The sequence below is a fragment of the Amia ocellicauda genome, chromosome 14 (genome assembly GCF_036373705.1).
Source record: "Amia ocellicauda isolate fAmiCal2 chromosome 14, fAmiCal2.hap1, whole genome shotgun sequence".
NCBI lineage: Eukaryota > Metazoa > Chordata > Actinopteri > Amiiformes > Amiidae > Amia > Amia ocellicauda.
Window position 1 is genome coordinate 6,084,913 of NC_089863.1, and position 9,666 is coordinate 6,094,578.

At 38.4% G+C, this 9,666-nt stretch overlaps 1 long non-coding RNA gene across 1 annotated transcript; it reads right to left on the reverse strand.

The window, feature by feature from the left end:
- Positions 1–1,174: 1,174 nt before the first annotated feature.
- On the reverse strand, positions 1,175–6,794 carry LOC136768153 (uncharacterized). Its single transcript, XR_010821943.1, has 3 exons — positions 6,541–6,794; positions 1,359–1,491; positions 1,175–1,243 (listed from the first exon to the last, which is right to left on the reverse strand). It is a non-coding gene; the product is annotated as an uncharacterized LOC136768153 (long non-coding RNA).
- Between the last annotated feature and the right edge of the window lie 2,872 nt (positions 6,795–9,666).

The following is a 9,666-nucleotide window of genomic DNA, read 5'->3' on the forward strand; positions in this document are numbered from 1 at the left end:
GAGTTCGGGCTCTATACTTCAGGGGCTGTGTATCATTATTTATTTATTTATTTATTTGAATAGCAGGAGCCAATACACATATATGTATTTACAATTCATACAAAATTAATCCATAAACTAAAATGTCCTCAGACATACTGCTGACCTACGGCCACGTTGCCCGTTATTGTTGACAACACAGTGTATATAATCTAATGACAGGGCAGAACAACAGCAGGGGTATTGTTTAACTCTATAGGAATATTGCATCCCTTTATAGCAATAGCATTATTTTACAACTTTGCTCATATAAAGATGCAAGATAAAGCGCTATATTGTTCAATAGTGGCGCAGAACTGCTGAAACGAAACAAAATTTTTCACAGACACACCTGAAACCGGAGGAATTAAATGCTCTCCTCTGCCTTGTAACGCACTTGTGTGTCTTGTTGTTTAGAGTATAGTTTCAGTCAGGGTGGGTGAATTGCAACGACAATATATACTGTATATATATATATATATATATATATATATATGGGAACACAGAACACACATTTCCACAAATTATATGCAGCAACAACTCAATTTGGAACACAAAAACAAAAACACATAATACAGCACAAAGTCTGTACTCAAGGCAAAGGAGAAGTCTATGCTTGGGTCCTGCCTGCTGTCCATAGTCCTCAAGATTCTCTCTGCCTTCAGTGGACGTCGTTCAGCACAATTACGCAGGTTCATTATAGTGGTGGGCACATCTGGCACCTAAGAAACCAAAAAAATATGTTCTCATTTCAATACATTGTTTTTTTAGTTAAACTATTTGACTTTGAACTCAGATTGAGATTAAAATCACTTTTCCAAAGTAAAACCTGACCAAGAAAGCCAGCAGCTCTACAATAAAACAATACACACAATATAAATAAGATAAGAATGATGTCTGTCAGTAGATGAAGTTGAGATACATATTGGTTATTTTGAGTTAATGTTTAATGTTTAGAGAAGTCAAGAAGTCAAAATACAGATCAGAATTACAGATAATTTTAAATAATGTGTAGTGACAAGGACATGTTCAGAGAAACAAATGTCATAAAAAGTTATATCTATTTACTTTTAAAATATATGATAGTTTTCATACGTTATATTTTTTTGTCCAAGCAGTAAACCATGCAAATCTACAGTTTGATACGTATCTCTTAAACTGTAAACAGACTCATCTTCTCTGAAGAGGGATGGTGAGAGTAAAATGGCAGCCCCCAATTGTAGTCCTGAAAGGCAATATACAGAAAATATTTAAAACACTTGGACAGTTTAGTTGCATATTCTATTATGCATTCAGAATGTATTTGAGACAGGTAAGGCTCACTGAACAGAAACATTAACCTTTCTGCTCGCGCTCATCCAGACAGTCTTGAAGGTAAAGACGCTGATCTTTTAACTTGGATGTCAGCGTTCAGTTCAGATTTTGAAGTGCCATCTTGTCCAGCTGTGTTACTACCATCCTGCCAGTGTCCACCTGGAAGACAGTTTTCATCTCCCACACAAACGTCAAGGAAAAACATTTTCTGGAATTCACCATGTGTCTTTACCACCTCAATAATAAATAAGGATATACAATGTTGTTACCATGCACACAATATTGTACATGTGGCACAGCATTCCATACATGGAATAAAATGACATCAATTTTCAATTTTGGAATTCTTAGGCAAGGGAATTTCTCTGGTGGTGTGCCTGGCTATGAAGTCCCTGCGATGTCCCTGGCTGCTCCTCATCTTCTCCTGGAGTAATTCTACATTGGGGCTCAGTTGCCATTGCTCTGATATGGCCTGCAACTCTCCTTTCATCCTCTCCCAAGTCCCTGGCCTCTCCTCTAGACTGTAATAATCAATTTAATTCACAACTTCACACACTTTCCAACACAGCAATATCTGTAGTGTTGAAATCCCAGTGTTAATAATATAATGTTAAAATCAGTGTTGTTTCAACACTAAAAAGATTCAGTTGACACTTTGAGAGTTAAACCATCTTGAGAGTCAGTGTTAATACTGGGTATCAAATTAAAGAGTGTTGATTTTACACTGTACTGGTGTAAAACCAAAGAATGTACCATACCCACAATACATTGTGGTAGTTTCGTGAATAATTGTTGTTTTATGGTTTTATTTTTCCTTAATAATTCTATAAATGTCAATTATTGTACATTAATTATTGTTTCAGGGTAAAATGTATCTTTACCCACCAATGTATTTATATTTGTGTTGTCAGATTTTTCAACCCTAAAATGAACTCATGTCTTTGAGTCAACCTCAAACCAGAATGTTTGGCTATTTACCTGTTTGTGGTGGTGCTCATAAGCATTACCTGTATATGCCTGACCCGTTTGCATGTTTGATTGGGTCTGGGTATTTATTTACTGAAAAGTAAATTGTAAACCAATATATATTTTCTCTCTCTCTCTAACAAAGGACTGCTAGATTTTAATACACAATATCAATTATACACATGCACATATTTCTGATCATCCAGAGTGTATAGAAGCAAATCTTGTGATGTTGCTAGTTATCGTTTGATTGATAGAGGCAGAGTAAACAGGGGTTTAACAATTTAATGGAGTAACAGCGTTAACACTGGTGAGAGTAGTGCACTTATAAGAGTTGCTTATTTAACTCCCTGAGAGCAGAACTTTTAACTCTGAAGTGTTGGAGTTACTTCAACACTGGTGAATTTACTGTGAAAATGCTTTCAGACCTGATCCGGTCAGGCTCTCTGTGATGACTTCTAATGTAGGCCCATCTATTTCATGCTCTGCATAAAAGACCAAGGCATATTAAAATAGTTTGTTAAATTATCCTTATTTGTAAAATGACCTCTTTTTGGTGGCCGTTTTAAACTGCAATACATTGTTTCTAGTGGGTGCATACAGACATTAATTTGGATGTATCGATTATTTTAACTGTGCTAAAGGCAAGTGTCACCAATGCAGGTAATTGTGTTCAAGGCAATGGTCATTTCACAGACTGATGGTTAGTGGTTATAAGAAAGTTTACAAATGAGGGGAGGCAATTCGACCCATCGTGCTTGTTTGGTGTCCATTAATAACTGAGAGATCCAAGGATCCTATCCAGCCTATTTTTAAATGTTCCCAAATTTTCAGCTTCTTCCACATCGCTGGGGAGTTTGTTCAGATTGTGATGCCTCTCTGTGTGAAGAAGTGTCTCCTGTTTTCCATCTTGAATGCCTTGAAGCCCAATTTTAATTTGTGTCCCCGGGTGCGTGTGTCCCTGCTGATCTGGAAAAGCTCCTCTGGTTTGATGTGGTCGATGCTCTTCATAATTTTGAAGACTTGGATCAAGTCCCCACATAGTCTCCTCTGTTCCAGGGTGAAAAGGTTCAGTTCCTCAGTCTCTCAGTAGGACATTCCCTTCAGACCTGGAATAAGTCTGGTTGCTCTCCTCTGAACTGCCTCTTTCTTGAAGTGTGGAGCCCAGAACTGTCCATAGTATCCAGATGAGCTCTAACTAGTGCATTGTACAGTCTGAACATCACTGCCCTTGTTCTCAATTCTACACTTTTGACAATATACCCTAACATCCTGTTTGTCTTTTTTATTGCTTCCCCACATTGTTTGGATGGAGAAAGTGAGGAGTCCACATAGACTCCTAGGTCTTTCTCATGCGATACTTCATCTAGATCTATTCCTCCCATAGTGTAATTATAGTGGATATTTTTGTTACCTGCATGTATTACCTTGCACTTGTCCACATTGAATTTAATCTGCCAGGTGTTGGCCCACAACTGAATATTATCTAAGTCCCTCTGAATAGCCTGTGCTGCCGAGATTGTATCTGCTGAGCCACCTAATTTAGTATCATCTGCAAATTTGACAAGTTTGCGAACTATCCCAGAGTCCAGATCATTAATATAGATTAGAAAAAGCAAAGGCCCTAGTACTGATCCCTGTGGAACTCCACTAACAACCTCACTCCAGTTAGAAGCAACTCCTCTAATCAACACCCTTTGTTTCCTACACATCAACCAGTTCATAATCCATCTGCTTACCCTGAATGCCTACAGCTTCCAATTTGAGGATCAATCTTTGGTGTGGAACCTTATCAAAAGCTTTTTGAAAATCTAATTATATAATATAATATGCTTTCATGTGATCTACAGCTGCAGATGCATGTTCAAAAAATTCAAATAAATTAGTAAGACACGATCTGCCTCGTCTAAATCCATGTTGACTATCTCCAAGAATATGGTTTTCATTAAGATGCTCCTCTATTTTCTGTCCAATCATTTTTTCCAACATTTTACAAGTGATGCAGGTGAGACTGATTGGTCTGTAATTTCCTGGCTCAGTTTTGTCCCCTTAATGAAAATATACAAACAAAATGAATACTCAAAATTGTATTAAAGCACTAAAGGGGTATTCTTACCTTTTCTAGATTCTAGTCTGCATCATGGTAGCAGTCCAATGAGTGATAGTCTGCTTCATCTCCTGGCATATAGGATATCCATATGCGGGAGAGTCCACAAGCTCATTAAAATTGGGTTCATTTTCATGGTAAATGAGTGAGATATTTGGCATAGGAAAATTTTCACTGGACAATATGGACATTGATAAGAATGTGATGCCATTCATAGTGCCTCACCAAGAAATACAGTACTGTGCACAAGTTTTAGGCAGGTGTGAAAAAATGCTGTAAAGTAAGAATGACTTCAACAATAGACTTGTTAATAGATTATATTTATCATTTGACTAAATGCAAAGTAAGTGAACAGAAGAAATATCTGCATCAAATCTATGTTTGGTGTGACCACCCTTTGCCTTCAAAACAGCATCAGTTCTTCTAGGTTCACTTGCACACAGTTTTTGAAGAACTCGGCAGGTAGGTTGGCCCAAACATCTTGGAGAACTAACCACAGTTCTTCTTTGGATTTAGGCAGCCTCAGTTGCTTCTCTCTCCATGTAATCCCAGACAGACTCAATGTTGAGATCAGGGCTCTGTGGGGGCCATACCATCACTTCCAGGACTCCTTGTTCTTCTTCACGCTGAAAATAGTTCTTAATGACTTCCGCTGTACAGTGCATCCGGAAAGTATTCACAGCGCTTCACTTTTTCCACATTTTGTTATGTTACAGCCTTATTCCAAAATGGATTCAATTAATTATTTTCCTCAAAATTCTACAAACAATACCCCATAATGACAACGTGAAAGAAGTTTGTTTGAAATCTTTGCAAATTTATTAAAAATAAAAAACAAAAAAAGCACATAAGTGTACATAAGTATTCACAGCCTTTGCCATGACACTCAAAATTGAGCTCAGGTGCATCCTGTTTCCACTGATCATCCTTGAGATGTTTCTACAACTTGATTTGTTCATTTTAGTAGCCTAGGCTAAATCGTTTAACACAATAATCCCATCCTCATCTCCAGTAGAGTGTTTATTTTCCTTTGCGGGACTGATCAACTGGCCCCTTCAATGATGTCTAAATGCCACACTTTTTGAAAAGTTAGTTGTGCTTAAAGGCATCAGTAACTAAAGAGACCTCTGCAATGTAGGCCACAGGGCACACACACTCATTCAATACACTCCCTCTCTCACACACACCCACACACTCACGCAATCACACGCTTACTGTTTCACCCACACTCACACATAAGTTTGACAGTTTTTGGTAGAACGTTTGAATTGTTTTGGAATATCTGGTCTGTAGTTTCTCTATTGGAGTTTAAGTAAATGTTCTTACTGCACTATTAATGTGTAAGTGTCCTCTACACCTATATTCTGAGGCTCTCAATAGATTCAGTGGTTGGAGTTGTGTTAATACTCCTTGACAAGTTCTGTTGCTACTTTCTGATTCTGTTTTTGGCTACATTTAAAATCAAAACCTATTGATCATTTAATAATTGTTGACAAAGTGCTAAAATGTTTGTTTTCAACTTCCAAATAGGTGTCCAATGATTGCTAAATAAACAATTGATTGCTAATTGATTGTACCCTAATTGAAGTAGCTGTTTAGTAGGATTATGATTTTGCATACCATGAATGACTGCCTGACACATAATTTATTATTATATTTATGATTAACAATCAAATGATTAATTACTTAGAAATTAGTTTCTATGAATAAAAGTTGTCTTCTTATGAATGACAAAAGACAAGAGTCAGTGTTGCTGATGCAAAGTAGGCCCTTCATTACCAAACACCAAGTAACTAAAATAGGATACAATTATGAGTCATTAGCAAACTGTTAGTTAAACATTAAACTGTTGGTTACTTTAAAACTATGAACTGACTATGAACTTAATAACCATACATAGCATTTATTATTATGATAATAATATAACAACCCCTTTTTTTGCTCCATTTTATTTTATTAAAATCATGGTATCTATTTTACTTTTGAATACTGTTTAGTTTCTTGTAGAGTTGTCTGATGTATTGAATATTTTCTTCATTAACAATTGTAAAACAAACTCAAATAAAACAGATTAAGATTATTCATATTTTACCAATCTATTTTAATAAAGTTATTAAGTAAAAATATGGACCCACCTATTCTTCTTGTGATGAAGGTCTCCTGTCTCAATAAGGTGAGGCACCTGTCTCGAGGCGATTAGGGCGCCCTGGCAGCTGATTGGTTGAGGGGCCCCCCGTATGTTGCTGGGTTTATGGAAAAGGTTCCATAAAGAACCGTTTGCTGTATAAGGAATCATTTCTTCAATTGAGAATGAAAATGGTTCTATATGAAACCATAGAATGTTGCAAAGAACCCTTTAAGAACCCCCTTTTCTAAGAGAGTAGTAATAGAGTCGCCACGCCTTATTCCTTTTGTTAAGTAACTTGCAGGGCGTAGGGCAGTGGTTTTCAATCCTGTCCTGGAGGACCACCTACCCTGCTGGTTTTTGTCATAGCTTTTAATTTTTTTTTTAACAGTAGGGGTTTTAAGTTAAGTATACAATTGTATAAGGAAATTATATTCTTATTAAGGAACCAACATTTTTATCAGTTACAAAATGCAATCAAAATGAGTCAAATGTAATCAAATTACTTCAATTAAGGGTTCAATTTAGTAATTGATAGCTCAGCTGGAACACAAACCAGCTGGATAGGGGTACTCTAGGACAGGTTTGATAATCACTGGCATAAGGAATGCTGGCAATTAACCCATTTAAAAGGACATCAAAATAAAAAGAAACCATGAAAATTCAAGTGCTAGGGAATTTATGTGTAAATATTTGAAAAGAGACAGAGCAGAGGAGAATGACAGACACAAAAACCTGTTAAGCAATCCACCACCAACACATCAGTGTAGGCTAACAGTCAATAAGGTATTAGATCTGCTGTCTTGTATGCTACATCCACAATAGTTCCTTTCTAATTAAAGAACACTTAACACCAGAACCGCCAACATTTCCTACTGCAATATGCAACCACCACACCGCAAAATGTGCGGCTCCTTTATAAGACAGCTGTGTGACGAAAATGAAAAACAAAGAGTTGGATAAAACTTTATAGTTTTACATATAAAGTTGCCTCCAAATGCCTCCATCTATTACAGCTGTTTATCAATGCAGAAAACACACTTTTCAACACTACAGTGCCTTACACTAATACAAAATAATATTCATGATCAAACAGGTGACTGATTAAGTCATTGATCCAGAGACCTGGGTTTGCAATGTGATCAAGATTGAATTCCACAGGAAAGTTAGAAACTTGCTGAGCCAATCAGCACAGGCAAACAAGAGGTATATCAGGTGCATATCTGCTTAAAAAAAATACATGATAATAATGCATGAATATATGATGTGTAGAAAATCAAGTGTTTCAGCAAATCAACACGATTGACCTTTGATCTTGTGAGCTTTGGAGGTGATGGGACGGGTGTATGCTGTGTCCCTTCTGACACTTTACCTAGGAAAATCTACAATAGGCGTCTTGCACTTTTGACATGGCAGCAAAGAAAGTGAGAGGCTTTACTGAACTGATCGGACACACCAACCAGACTGGGTCCCTGGCTGTCCCACGCACAGGAACTAAAACATACTGTCTAGATTACTGGACTGGACTGGACTGTGTCTCTGCAGGACCAGAGCTGGAGACCCTGCTGGACTGAACTGGACTCTGTCTCTGCTGGACCAGGGCTCATGACCCCATTATTTTATGGTTTTATTTGTTTTAACAGATACGTGTTTGTTTCTGGTAAGTGTAACTGTTTTATATTTTGACAGACAAATTGCAGTAATAATGCTGTAAAACAGTAAGCTTTGATCATGTAGACACTGAACAAGGCAGGCATAATCCTGTGAACATTCATTGCCCCTGTATTGCATTTGCAGCACTTCTCACAATGCACTGCCAATAAAACACTTCTGAAGCTGAAGTGAACTGAGCTGAACTGAATTAGACTGCAGTGCCCTGGACTGGACTGAGGGCAGTACGGTGGCACAGGGGTTGGCACCACCCTGTGCTGGATGGAGCTGCCATTGAGAATTGGATGGATTGGCCTGAGAGAGGATGCCCTGCCCGTCTCATTAAACTCTCATCAGGAACAGACGCTGCAGCGCTGTACTGCTTGGAGACAGCAGGTCCCATCTTGATAGCAGAGCACAAGTACTGAGACGAGATGCGCCCTGTCCCAGTTGCTAATCAGTGAAGGTCGAGATACAAACACATCTCCTTCGGCCTCAGGCATGGGAGTAAACGCTAAAATGGGGCCAAGTATCCCACAGGGATGGTGGGAAAAAACTGAACTACGTCACAGCAAAAGCCAAAGGTGGATGAAATAAAAGTACAGTTGTCTGTGTCCCTGCTGTCATGTTTCCCAATGACGTGATATGAGTTCCATTCAATTTGTGGCTAAAGATGTCCACCCTCAATGGGACTGTGTGAGTCAACATTTGGACCAATAAAGCAGTTAAGAGCTGGAAGAGCAAGAACTGTGTCTCTGCAGGACCAGGACTGGAGACCCTGCTGTACTGGACCGGACTGTGTCTTTCTAGGACAAGGGCTGGAGACCCTACTGGACTGGACTGTGTCTCTGCAGGACCAGGGCTGGAGACCCTTCTGAACTGGACTGTGTCTCTGTGGGAGATAGATGAGACAGAAGACAGTGATGGCCAGTCAGTCACCAAATTTGTTTTGTTTACTTTGGCGCAGTCCACACAACATCTAATTGGCACAGTAACTAATTTCCTTCACAAACACCTGTAGCTCATATCTCAGTCACACTGCAGTCACTCACAAAAACACCCATGGCCGCCTACAGAAGCCAGGCAAACACACGATAATAAGAGTAATCTTAAGAAGGTCTAATTCAGTTGTACTCCAGAAGGGCCAGCTAAAAGGTTAACCACTGAGCCATATCATACCAACTGAGGCCCTAACGGTCAGGAGTTTCAAATCTCACTGGGCTGCACGACACAAAACTGAAGCTGTTGTGAAAAACAGGGCAGAAAGCAGGGGACAGACGAGGCCATAAACGGCACGTTATCTCTGTCAACGCAGTTAATATGAAACCTGTGATATGCAAAGCACCCTTAGCACAATTACAGGGCTTTGTGTAGTGCATGGAACAAACTGTAGCTTTAACCCTGCTATTTCAGTGCTATTATTATTATTATTATTATTATTGTTATTATTATTAATAATAATTTTTAAGCTGTCATTTAAGAACAA